This window comes from Eptatretus burgeri, chromosome 10 (genome assembly GCF_056783735.1).
Source record: "Eptatretus burgeri isolate ZD-2024b chromosome 10, Ebu_testis_v1, whole genome shotgun sequence".
Taxonomy (NCBI): Eukaryota; Metazoa; Chordata; class Myxini; order Myxiniformes; family Myxinidae; genus Eptatretus; species Eptatretus burgeri.
Genome location: NC_140970.1, coordinates 105,991,270 through 106,016,936, shown reverse-complemented (window position 1 = coordinate 106,016,936; position 25,667 = coordinate 105,991,270). Strand labels below are relative to the sequence as shown.

The 25,667-nt window shown below is 46.6% G+C and overlaps 1 long non-coding RNA gene across 1 annotated transcript in view; it reads right to left on the bottom strand.

The window, feature by feature from the left end:
- The window catches only part of LOC147019374 (uncharacterized), a 106,679-nt gene that overhangs the window by 47,442 nt on the left and 33,570 nt on the right, over positions 1 to 25,667 (bottom strand). The window contains exons 2-3 of the long non-coding RNA XR_015062834.1: positions 20,150 to 20,244; positions 17,776 to 17,864 (exon numbers count right to left, since the gene is read on the bottom strand). This is a non-coding gene — a long non-coding RNA (uncharacterized LOC147019374). The remainder of the gene's footprint in view (positions 1 to 17,775; positions 17,865 to 20,149; positions 20,245 to 25,667) is intronic.

Here is a 25,667-nt window from a genome sequence, read left to right as displayed (position 1 = left end):
ATCTTAAAAGCCCTGGTTTCGACAGCGTGAAGTCGAGAAAGGTGGGAGGCAGGAGCACCAGCCCAGAGGGGAGAGCAGTACTCCATCAGGCTACGGACAAAAGCTTTGTAAGTGGTCAGGAGCTCAAGAGGGCCGAGGAAGGACTTTGCACGACGGAGGATTCCCAGTCGGCGACTGGCTTTTGAGGCAAGGTTGGAAATGTGACTTTCCCAGGAAAGGTCATGGCAGATAGTGAGACCCAGAAGCTTGAAAGAAAAGACTTCTTCCAGAGGATTGTTGAGACGAAGAGACATAGTGAGAGTGTGAGATTTGTCTGGATTGAAAGACATGTTCCACGTGTTGGACCAGTTTGTGATTTTATCCAGATCTGCAGTGAGCGAAGAAGCTGCTGCTTGCCGGTCTGAGGGATGACAGATGGTACGGCAGAGGGTGGAGTCATGGCAGCAAAGCTGTCCAGAGACAAACACCGCTTAGACACATCCAGAGATAAACTCCCGTCCAGACATAAACACTGTCCGGACATAAACACCGCCCGGACAGGTCCGGAGACAAACTCCCATCCAGACAGGTCCGGCGAAAAACTCCCATCCGGACACATCTGGAGACAAACCCCGCCCAGATATAACCACCGTCCAGATGCATATGGAAATACACGTCCGGAGACAAACTCCCGTCCAGATAATAAACACTGCCCAGACACATCCGGTGACAAACACCGCCCAGAGACATCAGGAGACAAACTACTCTCCAGACAAAAACACAGCCCAGACATATTCGAAGAGAAACACCACCTTGAGGCGTCCAGAGCCAAGCTGTCTGCAGCCAAACACTGCTCGGACATGTCCGGAGACAAACTCCCGTCTGGACATAAACACCACCCGGACATGTCTGGAGACAAATCCTGCCCGGACATAACCACTGTCCATACACACATGGAAATATCCACCGTCCAGATACGTCAAGAAAAAAAAAAACTTTTAAAAACCACAGTTTGCCATGGATGCTCGCTTTCCATCAACCATTCTTTTTTTCCAACTTCAGTGCCAACTCACCCTCCTCACCCCTCACTCTCACTCTCAAAGCAACCATCCCACTCTTCTCCCTCCAAGCCTCCCTCTCACCTCTCTCAAAAATACCCCCTCACCTTTCTCCCACCTTTCATCCCCCTCACTCGTCCTTCTCAAAGTTGCCCCCCCTCTCATCCACCAACCTGCCTCCCTCCACTGCCCTCTCACCTCCATCTCTTCATTCCACCTCCTCAAATCCTCAACTGCCTTCTTCCTTGTCTCTTGTCCCCCCTCTCGCCCAGCACCACAGAGCCTTTTCTCCTCCTCATTCGGCCCCCTCCCCTCGCTATTCTGCAATACCCCACACTCCTTCAGCAACCCTCCTTACCTGCCCCCCTCGTCCCTTGTCCTACCCTCCCCCTCCCCTCCACCTCCTGCACCCAAAGCCTCCTCCCCTACCTCTTCATTAAAAGTGTGGACCTCAAATATCCGGGGCCTTCGCTCAAACCTTTCAGATCTTTCCCTACAGGTTGCCACTGACAAACCAGACATTATCTGCCTAACAGAAACTTTCCTCTCCCAAGACGTGTCTGACTCCCAAGTATCTCTCCCTGGTTACTCCCTCTTACGGTATGACAGACCTGAGCCTCGTCCTGGTGGAGGTGTTGCTCTCTTCATCAAAGACTCTATTCCTCACTCTCCATGCACTGCTCTCACTCCCCCACACCCCCAGGAATACCTCTGGCTTCGGCTTCCCCTCCACTCCCACCTCATGTTTATATGTGTACTGTACCGTCCACCGAACACTGATGACTCCATCTACACCTCACTCTCCGAAAACATGGACCATCTTCTATCTTCTCATCCAAACTCTCTCTTCCTCTTATGTGGTGACTTCAATTGTCATCATGCTAGTTGGCTAGGTGTGGGTACCTCTCTCACCTGCCATGGCACCTCAGCAAAAGCTTTCTGCGACTCATTGGGACTGACTCAATCGGTCAACTTCCCGACCCGGATCTCAACCAATGGTACTCCATCTCTTCTGGATCTGATTTTGACAAATTTCCCTGACAATATCTGCTGCTCTTCCTTCACTCCAATCGGTTCTTCTGACCACGTCCTTGTCAAAGTGGACATCTCTCTGGCTGTTATCAGAGAACCACCTCACCGCCGTTGAGTCTGGCATTTCACTCAAGCCGACTGGCAGGGTCTCCGACTTCGAACAGCCATCAAACTTACAGACTGGTCTCCTATCACTACTTTCTCAAACATCAACTCATCCTGGGAATTCTTTCAAAGAAACTTGCTCTCCCTCATGCACAGATTTATCCCCTCTCGTGTTCAGTTGTCTTACCCTTCCTCCCGCCCTTGGTTTACTGAAGATTGTGGCGAGGCAGTTGTCCTGAAACAACTTGCCTTTGCCTCATGGAAAGCAAACCCAACTGAGGGCAATCTCAGTTCTTTCCACAAAGCTCGGAACAAGTGTGTATCTACCCTCAGGAGAGCCAGAAAACAACATCTTTCTCATCTCAAGTCTGAACTCTCAAACCTCTCTCCCTCCTCAAAATCCTGGTGGCGTTTAATCAAATCTGTTTCTGGTGTATGTTACCCCTCCATCCCCTCCCTTACCTCAAATGGCCGCACTGCTGATTCCACACGTGATAAAGCTGAATGTCTAAACTCGGTGTTTGCAGCTAAATCTTGTGTCCCAAACCCATCACTATCTCTACCCACTTTACCCAGTCGCACCCAACTGTCCCTGGACTCTGTATCCTTTTCTCCTGACAAGGTGGAGAGCTTGCTTTCAAACCTCGACTCAGATTCCACAACTGGTCCAGACAGCATCAGCCCACGTGTCCATCAGCCCACGTGCTCTTCTGCTCTTGCTCACCCTCTCTCTGTTCTATTCACCCTCTCATTTTCCCAAGGTCATCTGCCATCTGCTTGGAAATCTGCTAACATCACTGCCCTGCATAAAAAAGGTGCAAAAACAGATCCCTGTAACTACAGACCAATCAGCCTTCTCCCAATCATCAGCATGGTTATGGAATCCATCATCGCTTCAGACATGAAATCCTTTCTCTTCTCCAATGGCTTTATTTCCAATCATCAATTTGGTTTCAGACCAGGTCACTCTACCCTGGATATGCTACTTCTGCTCTCCCATCAATGGATGGAGGTCCTCAATGCCAGACAGGAAATCCGAGCCGTATCCCTGGACATATCACGTGCTTTTGACACAGTCTGGCACCCTGCCCTACTCACCAAACTCTCTTCCCATGGTATTCAACGCCATCTCCACTCATGGCTCGCAGACTTCCTCTCCTGTCGCAGTCAACGTGTGGTCCTAAATGGAGTTCTTTCATCCCCTCTTCCTGTGCAGGCTGGAGTTCCTCAAGGTAGCGTTCTGGGCCCTGTTCTTTTTCTGGTTTTCATCAATGATCTCTCGGACTCTCTGGAAAATCCTCTATTTCTCTTTGCCGACGACTCCACCCTCTGCTGCACCATCGGTCATCCCTCAGACCGGCAAGCAGCAGCTTCTTCACTCACTGCAGATCTGGATAAAATCACAAACTGGTCCAACACGTGGAACATGTCTTTCAATCCAGACAAATCTCACACTCTCACTATGTCTCTTCGAAAGGACCGTTTACAAAACCCCCCCATCCACTTTCTCAACAATCCTCTGGAAGAAGTCTTTTCCTTCAAGCTTCTAGGTCTCACTATCTGCCATGACCTTTCCTGGGAAAGTCACATTTCCAACCTCGCCTCAAAAGCCAGTCGCCGACTGGGAATCCTCCGTCGTGCTAAGTCCTTCCTCAGCCCTCTTGAGCTCCTGACCACTTACAAAGCTTTTGTCCGTAGCCTGATGGAGTACTGCTCTCCCCTCTGGGCTGGTGCTCCTGCCTCCCACCTTTCTCGGCTTCACGCTGTCGAAACCAGGGCATTTAAGATCATCGGCATCTCCCGCAATGAAGCTGAGTCTTTGGGCCTCTCACTCAATCACCGCAGGTTGGTCGGTGGTCTTTCTGTCTTCTACCGACTCCTCTCCAGCCTTGCCCCCCCTGCTCTCTCTGCGATTTGTCCCCACCACATTTCCACAGGGCGCTCAAGGTCCGCCAACAACCCCCTTCTGGTAAAACTACCAAAATCACGAATCACTGCTCATCTTCACTCTTTCATTCCTCTTTTTTCCCACCTTTGGAATAAACTTCCTCACTCTAATCTTTCCCATTCTTCCCTCGAGGCTTTCAAAACAGCTGTTCACCAGCACCTCTTATCTTCCCCCATCCAAATCCTCGATCTTTTCTACCCCCGATAATCCACCCAAGCCCACTTCCTTCATTTCTCCTGCTTTTCTTCCTGAAAGTCCCTGAAATGTCCATCTTCTCTTCGCCATGTTCCCCGTCCCATCCCCATCCCTCTCCCTTCCACAGTTCACCTGTGTCTGTTCCCCACTGTTTTGTCCCTTCCACTCCCGCCCCTCTTGTCTCATGCCTCCTTGCTGTGAGTTGTGTGTTAGCTCTCATACGAACCTCAACAAGGTATACAAAAAAAAAATAAAAGAGACAGACAGACAGACAGACAGACAGACAGACAGAGAGAGATATAGATAGAAATAGAGATATGGGGTAGGGGAGTAATCAAAAAGAATATGTTATGCTTTTTGATCTCTCATACACACACACACACACACACACACACACACACACACACACACACACACACACACACACACACACACACACACACACACACACACACACACACACACACACACACCCTTTTATTAGTATCGATGTGTGTACATATGCGGGTGTGTGAGTATTTGTATATTTTCGTGGATGTGTGGTCAGAAAGCAAAACAACATTCTACTTGCTAATTCCTCCTCCCTCACTCCTCCTCTCTTTTTCCCTGAATATCCCTTCCTCACCTCCCCCCCCTCCTCTCTTTTTCCCTAAATATCCCTTCCTCACCTCCCCCCCTCCTCTCTTTTTCCCTGAATATCCCTTCCTCACCTCCCCCCCCCTCTTACATAATAAATTGCAACATTTCTCTTTCTCTTTCTCTTTCTCTTTCTCTTTCTCTTTCAGTATTCCCATCAGCAAAGTGACTGGTGGTATTTGGGAGTTGATAATATTAATAATGAAGGCAAGCTCTTGACAGAGCTTCAGGATGTACATGACAAGTTAAGTGAGAAACGTTTCAAGGTTGTAAACAAGCCCAGACAGATCGCTACTCCATCGCAATTTGGGACTTCGCCTGCCTGTTGGCTCTTCAAGAACGTGACGGAACCTGGTCTGCGTGCCGGTGATGATGCGACTCCTCTTAATGAAAGTAATGGAACGTGGCAGCAATTTGGAACTTGGTCTACATGCCGGTGATGATGCGACTCCTCTTAATGAAAGTAATGGAATGTGGCAGCAATTTGGAACTTGGTCTACATGCCGGTGAAGTTTCAACTCCTCTAAATGAACGTAATGGAACTTGGCAGCAATTTGGAACTTGGTCTACATGTCGGTGATGATGCGACTCCTCTTAATGAAAGTAAAGGAACGTGGCAGCAATTTGGAACTTGGTCTACATGCCTGACCTGACATGTTTTGTCAGGTCAGGTTCGATCTGTGACCTGCTACAGGTACCATGTAAACCTGTACTAACCTGTTCCATGGTCGGGTTGTCGGCGACTAAACCGTCTCCCTCACCAGGTTTTCTGGTGAGGAGGGTGTTTGGATATGGACACCCAGCAGGATTAAAAACAAAACCTGTCAAAGGGCGGAGGAGCTCCTTGTGAGCCAACGGCCATCCATATCTAGTGCCCAACTGTGTCTGCGGACGTCCTCCTGCAGTTGGGTTACTTCTTATTAGGAGGTTGGTGGCAGGATTTGCACTCCGGCCACCGTAAAACGCTTCATTCCGCAAAACGCAAAAACGCAAAAAAATCTGAAAACCCACTCCGTGGGAGTACCTCCTGTGCAGCTTCCCTTCGCAGGGCAGCTCACCGGATGATGGGATTGGGGCAAAGCCTTCGGGACCCCCAATCTTTGATAGGAGGGAAACCACGGGGTAACATCCCTGGGTCAGATTGCGGGAGAGTGTGTCGGAGTGGTGCTGAGGTGTCGTCCACCAGACGGCGGTTTCCTTGGGTTAACCTGAGGCGGCCCCTTCGGGTGGGTGCCTGGAATGTCCTATCCCTAAGAGAGGATGATCACCTGTCTCTGTTATCATCTGAGCTCAAGCGTTTGGACATCGGGATTGCAGCTCTCTCTGAGGTTCGGAGACCGGATTGCGGCGAGATAATGGTGGGTGGTTACACCTACTATTGGTCTGGTCGCTCTGATGGTTACCATACCCAAGGAGTTGCTGTAGCTGTGTCCAATAAGCTGACCCCAATGATAATTGAGGTAACACCGGTCAACGAGCGTATTATGAGATTAAGGATTCGTCACTCCTTAGGTGTCATTTCCCTGGTCTCTATTTATGCTCCGACTGAGGCGAGTGATCTTACCGTGAAGGATGCATTCTACGCCACACTCGAGTCTGTGGTTGATCAGTGCCCCAGACGAGATACACTTCTAGTCTTGGGGGATTTCAATGCATCGACTGGAACTGATAGGGATGGTTATGAGGTGTGTGTTGGTCCCCATGGGTCAGGAACTATGAACCAGAATAGCACTAAGTTCCTTGACTTTGCAAGAAGTCATGGACTTAGGGTGGCTGGTTCATGGTTTCAGCGCCCGCAAGCTCATCGCTGGACTTGGTATTCCAACGCTGGCGGTGTGGCAAAGGAGATTGACCATGTCCTCATTGACGGTCGTTGGAGGATGATCCAGAACTGCAGGGTCTACCGGAGTGCTCAGTTCCTCAATACTGACCACAGGCTTGTTGTAGCAACTCTAAAGCTGCACCTTAAATCCTGGAGAATGGTACCATCCCAGCCTAGGCTGGATGTTGCCAAGCTCAGGGATGAGAGAGTAGCTGAGGAGTTTGCAAACAGGCTGAGTGGACACTTGGAGGGTCTGGGTGCTTTGGGGGGTCCTGAAGAGTTGTGGAGCACCTTCAAGACCACCGTCCTTGATGTTGCCGGTGGATGCCTTGGAGTTCACCGCAGGGCAAAGAAGAATTTTGTCTCTCAAGGGACACTGGATACCATTGACCAGAGTCGCAGGGCCAGGCTGAATGGCAGAGCTGAGCTGTTCAGGGAGCTGAGGCGTAAAACTGTACGTGCACTGAGGGTGGACAAGGAGGCCTATGTGCGAGGAATCTGTGAGGGGGTAGAGCATCACCTGTGGACAGGTGATTCTCGTCCCGCTTACAGGGGAATTCGCGCATTACGTTCATCCAAGCCCATCCCTCGGAGCACTGCAGTTCGAGCAGAGAGTGGTAGGCTCTTGACAGAGGAGTCTGAAGTGAAGGCCCGCTGGGCCGGTTACTTTGAGCGGTTGTACCAGGCTGATCCCCCAGCTGTCGAGTTGGACGTCAAGGGTGTTACAATCCCTGTTGCTGACCCTCGAATCAACTGTGGTCCACCATCGCTTGTGGAAACACGGGCTGCGGTGAACCAGTTGAAACGGGGCAAAGCTCCAGGGATCTGTGGCATCCATGCTGAACTTCTCAAGGCTGGTGGAAATGCTGCACTCGCGTCGTTGCATGCAGTTTTGTGCTCTGCCTGGAACACAGGCATCATCCCAACTGACTGGAAGAGGGGCCTTGTTGTCCCTCTCTGGAAAGGGAAGGGTGATCGCCAAGACTGCAACAACTACCGAGGGGTGACGCTGCTCTCAGTGCCGGGCAAGGTCTTTGCTCGGATAATTCTTGATAGGGTTCGCCACCATCTGCTCGAGCACCAGCGTCCAGAGCAGTCAGGCTTTACACCAAAGAGGTCAACGATTGACCGTATCCTTGCTCTTCGTGTCCTCACTGAACGCAGACGAGAGTTTCGGCAGGGGCTGCTTGCAGCCTATGTTGATCTCTGTAAAGCGTTCGATTCAGTGAATCGGGATGTCCTCTGGAGGATTCTTGGTCTTCGTGGGGTGCCACCGAAACTGATCGATCTGATGTCTGAACTCTACTCTGGTACTGAGAGTGCTGTGAAGTGTGGTGGTACCGCCTCTGACTTATTTCCAGTTGTTACTGGAGTTCGTCAGGGATGTGTACTTGCCCCCACACTTTTCAGCACTTGTATGGACTGGATTTTTGGGAGGATGTCGGAGAGATCAAGTTGCGGTGCATCGTTTGGCAATGTCAAGATCTCGGACCTTGATTTTGCAGATGATGCAGTCATCTTTGCGGAGACTTTAGACATCCTCTTGGGGGCCCTCGAGGTGCTGAATGAGGAGTCGGAGCCGTTGGGATTACGGATTTCTTGGGTCAAAACAAAGATCCAGGCTTTCGGTGACATCTTGGATGCTGCTGTCCTGTCTGTGTCTGTTTGTGGTGAGGATGTTGAGGTCGTGGATAGATTCACTTACCTTGGCAGTGATATTCATGTCTCCGCAGGTTGTGAGCCGGAGGTCAATAGACGTCTGGGTCGGGCCTGGGGAGTCGTGGATTCACTGGATCATGGGGTGCGGCGCTGCCGGTACCTGTGCGGGAGGACGAAAGTCCGAGTCTTCAGGTCCTTGGTACTTCCAGTCTTGCTCTATGGGTGCGAGACTTGGACTTTGACCAAGGATCTGAGACGGAGACTTAATTCCTTTGGTACCAGGTCTCTTCGGAGAATCCTTGGCTATCGCTGGTCGGATTTTGTGTCCAACGAGCGGTTGCTGAGAGAGACTCGGATGAGATTTGTTACCTGCATAGTCCGTGAGCGTCAGCTGCGGCTGTATGGACATGTGGCTCGTTTTCCTGACGCTGATCCTGCTCACCAGATTCTCTCAGCGAGGGAGTCTCATGAGTGGAGGAGGCCAGTGGGCCGACCACGTGCCTCATGGTTGCAGCAGGTTGACCATCATCTCAAGGAGATGGGGATGGGCCTGGCATCTGCCTGGGGGATGGCCAGACGGAGGCCCCTGGAGTACCGGCGGAAAGTGGACGCAGCGACGCGCTGTTCTGGCACATGCTCCCATACCTGACCTGACCTCTACATGCCGGTGATGATGCGACTCCTGTTAAAGAACGTAATGGAACGTGGCAGCAATTTGGAACTTGGTCTACATGTCGGTGATGATGCGACTCCTCTTAAAGAACGTAATGGAACGTGGCAGCAATTTGGAACTTGGTCTACATGTCGGTGATGATGCGACTCCTGTTAAAGAACGTAATGGAACGTGGCAGCAATTTGGAACTTGGTCTACATGTCGGTGATGATGCGACTCCTGTTAAAGAACGTAATGGAACGTGGCAGCAATTTGGAACTTGGTCTACATGCCGGTGATGATGCGACTCCTGTTAAAGAACGTAATGGAACGTGGCAGCAATTTGGAACTTGGTCTACATGCCGGTGAAGTTTCAACTCCTCTAAATGAACGTAATGGAACTTGGCAGCAATTTGGAACTTGGTCTACATGTCGGTGATGATGCGACTCCTCTTAAAGAACGTAATGGAACGTGGCAGCAATTTGGAACTTGGTCTACATGTCGGTGATGATGCGACTCCTGTTAAAGAACGTAATGGAACGTGGCAGCAATTTGGAACTTGGTCTACATGTCGGTGATGATGCGACTCCTGTTAAAGAACGTGATGGAATGTGGCAGCAATTTGGAACTTGGTCTACATGCCGGTGAAGTTTCAACTCCTCTAAATGAACGTAATGGAACTTGGCAGCAATTTGGAACTTGGTCTACATGTCGGTGATGATGCGACTCCTCTTAAAGAACGTAATGGAACGTGGCAGCAATTTGGAACTTGGTCTACATGTCGGTGATGATGCGACTCCTCTTGAAGAACGTAATGGAACTTGGCAGCAATTTGGAACTTGGTCTACATGCCGGTGAAGTTTCAACTCCTCTAAATGAACGTAATGGAACTTGGCAGCAATTTGGAACTTGGTCTACATGTCGGTGATGATGCGACTCCTGTTAAAGAACGTGATGGAATGTGGCAGCAATTTGGAACTTGGTCTGCATGCCGGTGAAGATTCAACTCCTCTTAATGAACGTAATGGAACTTGGCAGCAATTTGGAACTTGGTCTACATGCCGGTGAAGATTCAACTCCTCTAAATGAACGTAATGGAACGTGGCAGCAATTTGGAACTTGGTGTGCATGCCGGTGATGATGCGACGCCTCTTTCTGAAAGACACTGTTGGATCTTTAATGTCCCCCCACTTTGACTGGGTACTAGCTGCCGGACAGACCCTCCAGCGTCATGAACTTCTGATGTAATGGACAGTGCCACCATGGATGCATCGCAATGCAAGCAAATCACCAGAGTGGTAGTTCACAGCTGCGCTGATATTCCAACTCGGATGCATATTATACAGTATATGTCTTCTGATTCCGATGTACCATACTCTGTTACAGAGTGTCTGTGCAGCCAAATTCCCTTCGCAGCGGTATTCAGGGCAGGAATTAGTAATTTGTTCAGGATGCTGGAGATAGCTCGCCTACTACTCTTCACAAAGGACACCATTGTATCTTTAACGTGCACCAAGTAATTCTGGCAGACAGGACGCCCGTTTTCCGTCCATCCGAGGGATGGCACCCACAATGATGAATGACCCTGCGTGTGAAACACCGGAATGACAGTTTCTAGCTGTGTCAGGATTCGAACCCAGGCGAGACTTCTTCAAAGCAAGTGTAGGACACGTTGTTCTGAGAACTTGGCCTGCATGCCGGCCATGCTTCAGCATGCATGTTTCCCATTATCCCCATCATGATTTATTCGTGTTTTTCAAAGTATATTTTGCTTTGTTTTTCACCATACACGAAAAAATAGCCTTCACTGGTCAACACTAATTTTATTGCTCCTCCACAAACAAAATTACATGCCAGCAAGAACATCTGTTATTGACTGAGCACAGTTCTTCTCATAAGTCACCTCGTATTTATACTAAAATATATATATATATATATATATATATATATATATATATATATATATATATATATATATATATATATATATATATATATACATATCGATTTGATGGTTTAGGTAAAACTTTAAGCCTGGTGTTAGCGCAGTGGTTAGGACAGTGGCTTGGGACCAAAAAGGTCCTGAGTTCAAGCCCCGTTGGGACACTGAACTTATATATATATATATATATATACCAAGTCGAAAACACCAGGGGGTTGACTCAGCCCGCCATCCTTCCGAGGTTGGTGAAATGAGTACCAGTTGTACTGGGCCCGGTGTATGCCCCGGTTAGAATAGGTGTACCATATCCCTGTGTGTCGTAAGAGGCGACCAGGGTTGTGTCAGGAAGGGCATCCGGCGTAAAAACCTATGCCAAATCATTATGCGGACAACAAAACGAATTTCCATACCGGATCGGTTGAGGCCCGGGTTACCAACGACCGCCACCGGTACCGGTGGTCAGCAGGGTACCAGTGGAAATTGTGCTACTGCTGGGCAAAGGAGGAGAAGGAGACGGGGAAGGGTAGAAGTGTGCAGGTGAGAGTTGGAACTCTGAATGTTGGGACGATGACTGGCAAAGGGCGAGAGTTGGCTGATATGATGGAGAGAAGAAAGGTGGACAGACTGTGCGTACAAGAGACCAAGTGGATGGGGAGTAAGGCGAGGAGCATTGGAGGTGGTTTCAAACTGTTCTACCATGGTGTGGATGGGAGGAGAAATGGTGTCAGGGTAATCCTGAAGGAAGATTATGTCAAGAGGGTATTGGAGGTGAGGAGAGTGTCTGACCGAGTGATGAGTGTGAAGTTGGAAATTGAAGGGGTGATGATGAATGTCATCAGTGCATATGCCCCTCATATGGGGTGTGAGATGGAGTAAAAAGATTTCTGGAGTGAGTTAGATGAAGTGGTGGAGAGTGTATCCAAGGATGAGAGTGGTGATTGGAGCAGATTTCAATGGGCATGTTGGGGAAAGGAATAAAGAGGATGAGGAGGTGATGGGGAGGTACGGTCTCAACAAGAGAAATATGGAAGGGCAAATGGTGGTAGAGTTTGCAAAAAGAATGGAAATGGCAGTGGTAAACACGTATTTCAAGAAGAAGGAGGAACACAGGGTGACATACAAGAGTGGAGGAAAGTGCACACAGGTGGATTACATCTTAAGCAGGAGATGCAACCTGAAAGAGATTAGTGACTGTAAGGTGGTGGCCGGGGAGAGTGTCGCTCGACAGCATCGATTGGTGGTTTGTAGGATGACTTTAGAGGTGAGGTTGAGGAAGAGAGTGAGGGCTGAACCAAGGACCAGATGGTGGAAGCTGAAGGAGGAAGACTGTTGCGTGAAATTTAGGGAGGAGGTGAGACAGGCGTTGGATGGTGGTAAAGATGGGTGGGATGATTGGGCAACGACAGCAGAAGTGGTGAGGGAGATAGCTAGGAAGGTACTTGGTGTGACATCTGGACAGAGGAAGGAAGATAAGGAGACTTGGTGGTGGAACGAGGAAGTACAGAAAAGTATAAGGAAGAAGGGGTTGGCGAAAAAGAAGTGGGATAGTCAGAGAGATGAAGAAAGTAGGCAAGAGTACAAGGAGTGGCGGCGAAAGGCAAAAAGAGAGGTGGAAAAGGCAAAGGAAAAGGCATATGACGAGCTGTATGAGAAGTTGGATACAAAAGAAGGGGAAAAGGATTTATACCGATTGGCAAGATAGAGGGATCGAGCTGGGAAGGATGTGCTGCAGGTTCGGGTGATAAAGGATGCAAATGGGAATGTGCTGACGAGCGAGGAGAGTGTGTTGAGAAGGTGGATGGAGTACTTTGAGGAGCTGATGAATGAAGAAAATGAGAGAGAGAGAAGGTTGGAAGAGGTGGAGATAGTGAATCTGGAAGTGGGGTGGATCAGTAAGGATGAAGTGAGGACTGCTATGAAGAAGATGAAAAGTGGAAAGGCGGTTGGCCCAGGTGGTATACCAGTGGAGGCATGGAAGTGCTTAGGAGAGATGGCAGTGGGGCTTTTAACCAGATTGTTTAATAAAGTCTTGGAAAGTGAGAGGATGCCGGAGGAGTGGAGATTAAGTGTACTGGTTCCGATTTTCAAGAATAAGGGTGATGTGCAGAGCTGTGGAAATTACAGAGGGATAAAGTTGTTAAGCCACACCATGAAGTTGTGGGAAAGAGTAGTGGAAGCTCGGTTGAGAGTAGAGGTGACGATCTGTGAGCAGCAATATGGGTTTATGCCAGGAAAGAGCACCACTGATGCGATGTTTGCTTTGAGAATGTTGATGGAGAAGTATAGGGAAGGCCAGAAGGAGTTACATTGTGTGTTTGTGGATTTAGAGAAAGCTTATGATAGGGTGCCAAAAGAGGAGTTGTGGTATTGTATGAGGAAGTCGGGAGTGGTGGAGAAGTATGTGAGGATCGTGCAGGATATGTATGAGGACAGTGTGACAACAGTGAGGTGTGCGGTAGGAATGATGGACCGGTTTAAGGTTAAAGTGGGATTGCACCAAGGATCGACTCTGAGCCCTTTCCTGTTTGCAATGGTGATGGACAGATTGACGGACGAGATCAGACTGGAGTCTCCATGGACTATGATGTTCACGGATGACATCATGATCTGTAGGGAGAGGAGGGAGCAGGCTGAATCGAGCCTTGAGAGGTGGAGGTACGCACTGGAGAGAAGGGGAATGTTAGTCAGTAGGAGTAAGACGGAGTACATGTGCGTAAATGAGAGGGAGGGTGGTGGTATGGTGCGGTTGCAAGGAGTTGAGGTGGGGAAGGTGGATGGGTTTAAATACTTGGGATCAACTGTCCAAAGTAACGGAGAGTGTGGGAGAGAAGTGAAAAAGAGAGTGCAGGCAGGATGGAGTGGGTGGAGAAGAGTTGCAGGAGTGATTTGTGACAGAAGGGTAGCTGCAAGAGTGAAGGGGAAAGTATATAAGACGGTAGTGAGACCAGCTATGTTGTATGGTTTGGAGGCGGTGGCGCTAACAAAAAGACAGGAAGCAGAGCTGGAGGTGGCAGAGTTAAAGATGCTGCGATTCTCGTTGGGAGTGACGAGGATGGATAGGATAAGAAATGAGTGTATTAGAGGGACAGCGCAGGTAGGATGGTTTGGAGACAAAGTGAGAGAGGCGAGATTGAGATGGTTTGGACATGTGCACAGGAGGGAAGCGGAGTATATCGGGAGAAGGATGTTGAAGATGGAGCCGCCAGGCAGGAGGAGAAGAGGAAGGCCAAAGAAGAAGTTCATGGATACGGTGAGGGCGGACATGCGGGTGGTTGGAGTGTCAATGGAAGATGTGGAGGATAGAGTGAAATGGAGACTGTTGATCCGCTGTGGCGACCCCTAACGGGAGGAGGAGGAGGAAGAGGAGGAAGAGGAGGAAGAGCAGGAAGAAGAGGAGGAGGAAGAGGAGGAGGAGGAGGAAGAGGAGGAGGAAGAGGAGGAAGAGGAGGAAGAAGAGGAGGAAGAAGAGGGAGAAGAAGAGGAAGAAGAGGGAGAAGAAGAGGAAGAAGAAGAGGGAGAAGAAGAGGAAGAAGAAGAGGAAGAAGAAGAAGTTTCAGTAATACTATGAAGGACGTTTCTAAACCTTCATAAATGAGATACAACAGTCCAATGAAGACATAAATATAAATATATATATATATATATATGTATATATCATATAATACAAAATATATATAATATATATTTATATATTACATAAAATATGTATTTCTAATATATAATTTGAAGTTTTTGTTTGTTTGTTTGTTTGTCTGCAAGTGCTAATCTCCTGAACAGTGAAAGATAGGAGGAAACCTCTGAAACAAAAAATGTCGGGACGGGCCCTGGGAAGGTTATAGGCCAGGTGACGAGGCCCCTCGACTGGGGGGAGGGGGGTGTTTCCCCCTCACCAACCCCCTTAGGCAATGACTGCCGTGGCCCAATAGAGAACTGATACTGGGCTCGCATCAGACATATTATATGTACAGAAGAATAAATTCATTCAAAAAGAACCCGGGCAACACCGGGTGCATTCAAAGAGTATATATATACATATGACATTTCAATCTCTCTCACCAACCGCTCGGTGGACACAAAGTCCAATCAGTGATAGCCAATGATTCTCCGAAGAGACCTGGTACCAAAGGAATAACGTCTCCGTCTCAGATTCATGGTCAAAGTCCAAGTATCCAGTCCACACAAGTGCTGAAAAGTGTGGGGGTCAGTACACACGCCTGATGAACTCCAGTAACAACTAGAAACAAGTCAGAGATGTCAGCACATCTCACAGTACTCTCAGTACCAGAGTAGAGTTCAAATATCAGATTGATCAGTTTTGGTAGAACCCCACGAAGACCAATAATCCTCCAGAGGGCATCCCGATTCACTGAATCAAATGCTTTACAGAGATCAACATAGGCTACAAACAGCCCCTGCCGAAACTCTCATCTGCGTTCGATGAGGACCTGAGGAGCAAGGATATGGTCAATCGTTGACCTGTTTGGTGTATAGCCTGACTGCTCTAGGTGCTGGTGCTCAAGCAGATGGTGGCGAACCCCATCAACAATTATCGAAGCTTCGACCATGCCCAGCACTGAGAGCAGCATCACCCCTCGGTAGTTGTTGCAGTCCTGGCGATCACCCTTCCCTTTCCAGAGAGAGACAACAATGCCCCCTCTTCCAGTCAGTTGAGATGATGTCTGTGTTCCAGGCAGAGCACATTCCTGCATGCAACCACATGAGTACAGTATTACCACCAGCCTTCAGAAGTTCAGCATGGATGCCACTGATCCCAGGAGCTTCATCCCATTTAAACTGGTTCACCGCAGCCTGTGTTTCCACAAACGAAGGTGGACCACATTTGATTGAATGGATCAGCAATAGGGATAATAACACCCCTGACATCCAACTCAACAGCTGGGGGATCAGCCTGGTACAGCCGATCAAAGTAACAGGCCCAACAGGCCTTCACTTCAGACTCCTCTGTCAAGAGCCCTCCACCCTCCGCTGTAACTGCAGTACACCGAGGGATGGGCTTGGAGGAACACAATGCGGGAATTCCTCTGTAAACAGGCCGAGAATCCCTTGACCACAAGTGATGCTTTACTCCTTCACAGATTCCTCGCACATAGGCCTCCTTGTGCACCCTTAGCGCACGTACAGTTTTATGCCTCAGCTCTGCCATTCAGCCTGGCCCTGAAAATCTGGTCAATGGTATCCAGTGTCCATTGAGAGACAAAATTATTCTGCGCCTTTCGGTGAGTTCGAAGACATCCACCAGCAACATCAGGCCTGTGGTCGGTAATGAGGAATTGAGCACTTCAGTTGGCGCAGAAGTTCTGGATCATCCTCCAACGACCATCAATGACCACATGTTGAATCTGTTTTGCCACACCATCAGCGTTGGAATACCAAGTCCAGCGATGAACTTGTGGGCGCTGAAACCATGAACCGGCCACCCTATGTCCATGACTTCTTGCAAAGTCAACAAACTTTTGCTATTCTGGTTCACAGTTGCAGACCCATGAGGACCAACAGATGTCTCATAACCATCCCTATTAGTTCCAGTCGATGCATTGTAATCCCACAAGACGAGAAGAGTATCTCACCTGGGGCACTGATAAATCACAGACTCGAGCATGGCATAGAATGCGCCCTTCACGGTGAGATCACTCGCCTCAGTCGGAGAATAGACAGAGACCGGGGAAATGACACCTAAGGAGTGACGAATCCTTAGTCTCATTATATGCTCGTTGACCGGTCATACCTCAATTATCATTGGAGTCAGCTTATTGGACACAGCTACAGCAACTCCTTGGGAATGGTAACCATCAGAGTGACCAGAACAATAGTAGGTGTAACCACCCACCATGATCTCATCAATATCTGGTCCCCGAACCTCAGAGAGTGCTGCAATACCGATGTCCAAACGCCTGAGTTCATATGATAACAGAGACAGGTGATCATCCTCTTAGAGATAGGACATTCCAGGCACCCACCCGAAGGGACCACTTCAGGTTAACCCAAGGAGACCACCGTCTGGTGGACGACACCTCAGCACCACCCTGACACACACCACTGCAATCTGATCTGGGAAGGTTACTCCGTGTTTTTCCTCCTATCATTAACGATTGGGGGTCCCAAAGGCTTTGCCCCAATCTCATCACCCGGTGAGCTACCCTGTGAAGGGGTTGCAGCACAGGGTGTACTCCCACGGAGTGGATCTTCAGTTTTCTTTGCCTTTATGAGTTTTTTGCAGAATGAAGTGTTTTTCGGTGGCTGAAGTGCAAATCCTGCCACCAACCTCCTAAAAAAAAGAAGGTAACCCAATTGCAGGAGGACGTCCACAGACCCAGTTGGGCACGACATATGGATGGCCGTTGGCTCATAAGGAGATCTGCCACCCTTTTGAATGTGATTGTTTATTATCTACGTCATATTGGACCATGAAGACGTCTATTAATTACATACTATTGGAATGTGAGTATGTCTATTGATTAAGTACTATTGGTATGCGAGTATATCTATTAATTACGTACTCTTGGACCATTAGTATGTCAATTAATTCTCTACTGTTCGAAGGTGACTCCATCCATTAATTACATACTATTGAAACATGAGTCGGTTCATTCATTCTATATAATCTATATATGCATCCTCTGCACACCGCACAAACATTAAACAAAACAAGGCCCGGTGAGGGTCTGCAATCTCTGATCACTCTTTCTTTTTGTTTCGACAAAAGTTTAGTTCCACTTAAACTTCACCTGTGTAAGATTTTTGAACAATTTTTCCTCCGACAGCTGCATATACCGTGAAAAGCAATGTTGAAACAGGGTTGGACACCATTCCCAGCCTGAAACAAAAGATATAAAAAGCCAAAGACCTCTTTTCATTCTCTTCCACATCATATCATGATGTAATAAACAGATTAATGGTATGATACAACATTTCCGAATAGCTATGCGATATAACAAATGTTGCAACACCATTATAAGGATTAGCATGATAAAATATCAGCGTTTGGTCTGATATTTTATATTTTATTCACCAAGAAGGACATTCACCTCGTCCTGAAACAAGGAAACGTCTTCACAGGACCACCGTGCAGGAGGGGCTAACTGGGCCACATGGAAAATATATATTTTCCTTCCCCCATGAGTTTCCAGTCTCTTGGCTGGTGTGGCTTTTGTCATCGGCATTGTGATGGGATTAACTTCATGTTCAAATAAAAAAAAAATGGAGACTTTTCATCAACTGGATGTACCATATGGCACGTACATGTCCAGCAATCACATACTGGTGAACACGAAGTGAATTGGCCTTGTTTAAAAGATTCTTGACTGAACCGGACTGGTTTTCCAACCAGGTAGGAACAAATGACAGTGGAGGTAATGTCTGGCGTTAAGTGTGGATCTACAAGCCATCCACGATCTTGAAATTATTAGGATCAGATAAACGACAGGTGCCCTCACCGTACTTCAACTTTGTTTTAAACCGTTCCTTATTGTCCTTCAAGGTAATCAAGGTAACCATTGATTGCACATTAAGCTTCACAGATTGCCTCTCTTTGTCATCAACGCCATTGTTTACTTTTGCTCACCAGTGTGTGGAGATGCTCATTTTGTGAGGTCATATCCATCAAACGATGGCCATCCATAGCCTTCTAATGTCACTGCTTATCTGTGAAGCATGTGTCAAATCACTTGTGTGTCTGTGGGTATTTGGTTGGCTCCAACACACACACACACACACACACACACACACACACACACACACACACACACACACACACACACACACACACACACACACGTTTCACAGCTAATCATGGACAAGACAGTCACTTCCACAAGCACATGTTACTGACAAATTCACTGCATTGGAGCTCCATTTCTTGCTGAATAGTGCATGTTTTTTATTGTTCAAAAGGTGCAATTGATGCAATTCGATAAAGTCAGATGCAATAATTCTCAGCTATTTATATACAAGGTCAAGACTCATGGAAGAGCGAGAACACTGAACAGATCAGGATGTAACAGAACAAAAGGAACGAGAAAGGAGAAGAGAGAAGGGAGCAGAGAAAAGGGCAGAGAAAAGAGAGGAGAGAGAGAAAAGAGAGGAGAGAGAGAGAAAAGAGAGGAGAGAGAGAAAAGAGAGGAGAGAGAGAGAAAAAAAAGAGAGAGAGAGAGAAAAGAGAGAGAAAAAAAGAGAGAGAGAGAGAAAGAGAGAAAAAAAGAGAGAGAGAGAGAGAGAAAGAGAGAAAAAGAGAGAGAGAGAGAGAGAGAAAGAGAAAAAAAAGAGAGAGAGAAAAAAAGAGAGAAAGAAAAAAAGAGAGAGAGAAAAAAAGAGAAAGAGAAAAAAAGAGAAAGAGAGAAAGAGAGAAAGAGAGAAAGAGAGAAAGAGAGAAAGAGAGAAAGAGAGAAAGAGAGAAAGAGAGAAAAAGAGAAAGAGAGAAAAAGAGAAAGAGAGAAAGAGAGAAAGAGAGAAAAAGAGAAAGAGAGAAAGAGAGAAAGAGAGAAAGAGAGAAAGAGAGAAAGAGAGAAAGAGAGAAAGAGAGAAAGAGAGAAAGAGAGAAAGAGAGAAAGAGAGAAAGAGAGAAAGAGAGAAAGAGAGAAAGAGAGAAAGAGAGAAAGAGAGAAAGAGAGAAAGAGAGAAAGAGAGAAAGAGAGAAAGAGAAAGAGAGAGAGAGAGAGAGAGAGAGAGAGAGAGAGAGAGAGAGAGAGAGAGAGAGAAAGAGAGAGAGAGAGAGAGAGAGAGCACCAGCAGCAGAATTGAAGAAGACTTGGACAAACAAAGCAGCAAGACTCCTTTGTCTCCTTTGGGGGGAGAATGAGGGGTATGGGGGATGCACGGGGTGGACACTGAATACAGAAGGAAAAACAGGAAATTTGAAAGCAGGTGTGCGTGTGTGCGTGCGTTTTAAAGCAAAGATGACAGTTTTGGATGGGGAGTGAACTGAAGGCTTTAGAAGTATCCATTCCTCATCCACCAGGGGAAAGTTAAGCTATCCTTGTGTATCAGTGGGATAAATGGTTGTACTTTAGAGCCAATGTCATGATCAAAATACATAAACCTCATCTGCAAGTTTGTGTCGACAAAAATAAAATAAATAAATATATACACTGTATAATTACGTACTTTTTCATCTTCTTGCAACAATGGCTCAGAGAAGAGCTTGTCACAAGTGGTGTAACACGTCAGGACAATAACTTCCCAATATGCAGTGAACCTGTCTGAAACAAAACAGTGTTAAAAGTAACAGATATCAGGGTTTTTGTCATTGAAAAGTTTTGTCTTTTGCTCATTACGCATTCATTCTACCACCAGGACAGAAATACAGCAACAACAAAAATGTTTCCTGAGCACAATTGGTACCTGTCCGGAGGAAGTAATTATTAATTAAACAAGATGTCAGCCAAATTGATGACATGCCACATCCTTCCCACCAACAGGTACTTTTTGTTTTACTTTCCACCAAAGTGACAAATGACCTTTCTGCCAAGGTGACAACACTGTGATGAATGATCCTGACACCAAGACCGGAAATGTTACCTGTTCACCTTCATTTGTCAAACTGCACGGCGGCATGGACTGTTCGACCACAAACACAAGGCCCCACCTTCGAGTGTTTCATGTAATGTGACCTTGAGCTACTTTATATACCTTTTACTTGTTTTACTCATCGCCAATTATTATTAACAAGTGGAAAAACTAACTAAACACCACCATGATTATCACTTTTAACATGTGGGCGTGTGAGCCCCGAATCGCCATACACAAGAAGAGAAAGAAGACAATTTTGAAGAATATAAAGAACACGGACATAAATCACTACGACTAGAAACTCTTTAACAGCCTCAGATTTTCCAACCTTGTGGGGTCCACAGGGGAAGCTTTTTGACCCATTGTCCCTCGTAAACTGGCTGAGCACACCTGATGTTCAACTGGAGCCGATTTGGGAAGGCATCGGTGGCTTGCTCACAGTGCCGACAATAGCTCACCTACTCTTCACGAAAGACAATCGAGGCCGAGAGGTCTTTAACATCCACAAGTTAATCCAAGCAGAAGGTGCAGCCAGCTGAGCTCCCATTGGAGGAAGAACGAGACAACCTCCTCTGTGATGCAACACCCTGCCTGCTAAAGCATTCATCTTACAGTTTATAGCTAGATCAGGGATCGAACCCCGACGAGACGGCTTTAATCCAAATGCGCTACACACAAGTACTGCAAAAACTCCTGACAATATGAAAGAGTGAACGTTCGTACATGGTACGTTCTACCCAAACTTTCGTGCTTCTTAACACTGATGGGAAGGTCATATGTGGGCCTTGTTGGTGCAGTACATGGTGAGTTTAAATGATGATATTTACTATTAATCACGTTTAGGAGGAAATAGGGGCGGGCAATGGAAGTTTTATGGGCTACGAGCAACGACAGGTTGAATGTCCGTAGAGCTGAACCGAATCACTGAAAACGCACACACAACACGTGCGTGAAACGCCTCGTTTAGCATTCACACGTGATTTTGAAACTCCCGTGTTGGGAATGACCAATCAGCTCTCACCTAATCAATTGTTTCAGGTGGCTAGGATTTCCATAACTAACACTCCATGCTCTTCCAGCCAAAGGAAGCTGCATAAAGCAACCAAGAAAAGTGACACAAGGTACGTCTGACTTGCCAACAAGTGATTCAACTGGTCCGGCGGTTGAGGGGGTGTGCAGCATTGCGATTATCAGGTTTGTGCTACTTCTGAATGTTTGCAGCTGTAGAAGATCCCAGATATGGTTTAAAACAGCAAAGGGCTTACCTTGTGTAACTTTTCTTGGTTGCTTTATGCAGCTTTCTTTGGCTGGAAGAGCATGGGGGAAAACCCACACCTGCGTCCCCTTCAACACCCTCACTTGCGTCCTATTCAGAGGAGTTCACTAGATTCTAACTCGTCACCACCATCATCATCATCATCACATCAAAAGTTACATCATATCTTAAATAAAATTTGGAAACAGTAACTGCTGTTGTTATTTTTGTATTTGTAAGCATTTTTAATGAAACTGTAATCATGTGCATCCATGTTTGTAAAACTTTGAAATTTTCCCTTATGAATCCCAAACTGCCAGGAACCTATCCCCTTTTTCCCATTGAAACAATGCCCCGACATGCGTGGATTTGACATTCGTGGCATTTTTCAGGAACGTATCCCCGCAGATGTCAGGGTCTTTTTGTATCTAGATTTATGGTTAGCAGGTCATGGCAGCAGGATGACAGAAAAGAATGAGACCCAAGACATGCTGCACATTAGTAGCTATGTAGGGGTTGTCAGTAGATGGAGGAGGGGTGGGTAGTGTTACCATTATTTGTTGGGAATAGTAGTGGGGTGATGGTTTATGTGGACGTACATCTGTTTTAAGATGGTTTTGGAACTGTTATGCGCACAGCTATTGAGAGATGGTTTCTGTTCCCGCAAAAACCGCGAATATGTGAAGCACAGGGCCGCAAATGTAGAAGCAGGTCACATTTTATGATCCGTGAATATGTGGGGTCCATGAATTCTCGAATCCGTGAATGTCAGGGTTTCTTGGTATCCTGGTATATATGTATTGTCTTTTCTTTTGCATTGCTATGTGGAAGGGAGGGATTCATAGCTATAATGTGTTAGAGTATGGAGCATGTACTTGAGTCGGTTAAATTTCTCCCATGCAACGTGGTTAATTAGGTTAGGTTAATTTGCTCTGCATATATGTGGGATTGAAGAAGGCAGTGTTGTTACCTATCGGGACTAGAGTAAGACTAAAATTGTAAATTGTATGTACCTTCCTATCAGACAAGATAAGATGAGAGATGAGACGGCACAGGACTCAGCACTTAGCACATGGACCCGTCAGCCTCCAGTATGACTCACCCTGGTTAAGAATGATCACGCCGGTTCAGATGAACCCGCGCCGTCATGGCGGTAAATGTGCTGAGGGCAGAATGGTGAGCGATTGTGTAAATACTCGTAAAATTGTAAAATTGATTGTAAAAATAAATTGTGTAAATACCAAGAACACTGAGCAACCAATCGCCGAACCAGGTAGGTGTTATCCCCAACCCACTCTCCCCTGCAGACCCCCCCCCCCCTTCCCACAGGTGGGAAAGAAAGTTGGGACTCATCCAGCAGCTACTTCAGTGGAGTTGGCAGTTACTGGAGTTGGAGTGAAGAGGTACGGAGTTCATGTTACGAGTCTCCAAAACGGGATGAATGCGAGCTGCTGACACTTCATGTCCCACAAGTTTTTAGTTGAGGAGTCAGGCAGCATGAGGGCCGGCACTGCAAATATATTAAAATTCTTGCCTGTCTCTCCATTGTTAAGTACAAGTGTGCAAGTCAGTGTGTGGTTCCATGAGCTGGGTATTAGTTCACTTTGTATGCTCCCTTATTCGTTTGTCTTTGGAGCACCAGGTCTGTCAATTTATTTATTGTTAGCATCCCCCCCTCCGTATTGCTTCAATAAACTATTGTATTTGAAAGAAACTTCATACCGCCTTCTTGCCTGAACACACGCTCAGACCAACCTCCAAATTTGGAATGCGTTTTAAAGGACTTTGGGGAATATTAAATTGCAATAAGCATTCCTGCTGTTGGAGCATGGATAGATAAGGAAGTGCTGTTCCCTCACAGTAACTTGCAGGATAATTTGGCCATTTACGGAGGTCTTGGACCTCCGTCGCAGAGAGTCTGCATGAGTGGGATACACCGACGTGACAATTGGTAGTCAGGCGTGAGATGTTGGACCTGAATTTGAATCCAACTCTGACACGACAACTGGTGTAAGGAGTTTGGATCGGCTCGATTTCCCCAGGGATATATTTTTTTAATTCTACATTTTAGCGCATTTGGGAATTTGAAGATGTATTTGCAAATATGGGTCTGGATGGGAGAATTGACAAAATGGCAGACATCCACCAAATGGTGGAATGTGTGGAACATCTGCTTGGAGGCGAGACCAAGGTGGGGATTAGTGGGACAGAGGTTAGGCTTACAGCACTCAAACCTCAATAGGGAGAGGAGATGACGAGAGGATCCCTTTGAGAGCGAGTGTTGACCATGAGAGTGGCAGATGTCAGTAAGCCATGAGTGGAGGTGGCCTTGGGTGCCAAAGGCAGATAGTTTGGAAAGCAAAGTATGATGCCAGACTCTATCAAATGCTTGAGATATATCCAGAAAGATGCCCCTGATCTCATATCTGAGATTGAGGTCTTCTTTCCATATTAGGGAGAGCATAAGCACCATGTCCAGGGTGGAGTGACCGGGTCGTATCCAAGCTCATTGTCTGAGATCAGGCCATTATAGAGAGGAGGAATTTCATGTCAACTGCAATAATGGATTCCATGAGTTTGCTTGGAATTGGAAGAAAGATAAACAGCCTATAGTTCACGGGATCTGTTTTTGCACCATATTTGTATATTGCAGTGATGTTGGAAGAATTCCCAGTCGGCAGAATTTGACCTCGGGCAAATTATCGGGTTAACTGAGCAGAAAGATGTGCAAGAGCTATTGAGCAGAAAGATGTGCAAGAGCTGCAGAGCAGGTTTTAGGACATGTGAGCTGATGCTGTCCAGGCCTGTCATTGAATTGGAGTCGAGGGTTGCCAGAAATTCCAAACCAAAGTGATCTTGCAGTATAGTATGTCACATGATTACCTCTACCACCAAAGGTGGATGGAAGTTATGTTTTCACCCCAGTCTGTTTGTCTGTGAGCAGGATATCTAAAAAAAGTTGTGGACGAATTTGGACGGAATTTGGTGGACAAGTTGGATGTATGTCAAGGAAGATATTATTCAACCTTGGTGAAGAAACAGATTCATATCCGATGATTTTTTTGAACTGATCCTTCACCATTGAGTGATCAGGCAAAAACGATATAAAGCACAATATCTCAAAAGGTTATGGATGGATTCTGATTAAACTTGGTAGACAGATTGGGTGTGTGACATGGACGAATTGATTTGGTTAGGATCCGAATCCAGATACGAGTTTTTTTATAATTTTTAAAGTGATTGATTTGGTTTTGATAAGGATCCGAATCCAGATCTGGATACAAGTATTTTTTTTAATTTTAAAGTGATTGATTTAGTTTTGGTGAGGATCCGAATCTGAGTTTTTTTAATTTTTTTAAGTGATTGATTTGGTTTTGGTGAGGATCCGAATCCAGATATGAGAATTTTTTAATTTTTAAAGCGATTGATTTGGTGAGGATCCGAATCCAGATCCGGATACGAGTATTTCTTTTAGTTTTAAAGTGATTGATTTGGTTTTGGTGAGGGTCCGAATCCAGATCCGAGAGTTTTTTGAAATGTTTTATAGTGATTGATTTGGTTTTGGTGAGGATCCGAATCCAGATCCTAATATGAGAATTTTTTAATTTTTAAAGTGATTGATTTGGTTTTGGTGAGGATCCAGATCCAGATTCGAGAATTTTTTAATATCTAAGGTGATTGATTTGGTTTTGGTGAGGATCTGAAACCAGATCCAGATACGAGAATTTTTTAATATTTAAAGTGATTGATTTGGTTTTGGTGAGGATGCAGATCCAGATTCGAGAATTTTTGAATATCCAAGGTGATTGATTTGGTTTTGGTGAGGATCTGAATCCAGATACGGATTTGAGAATTTTT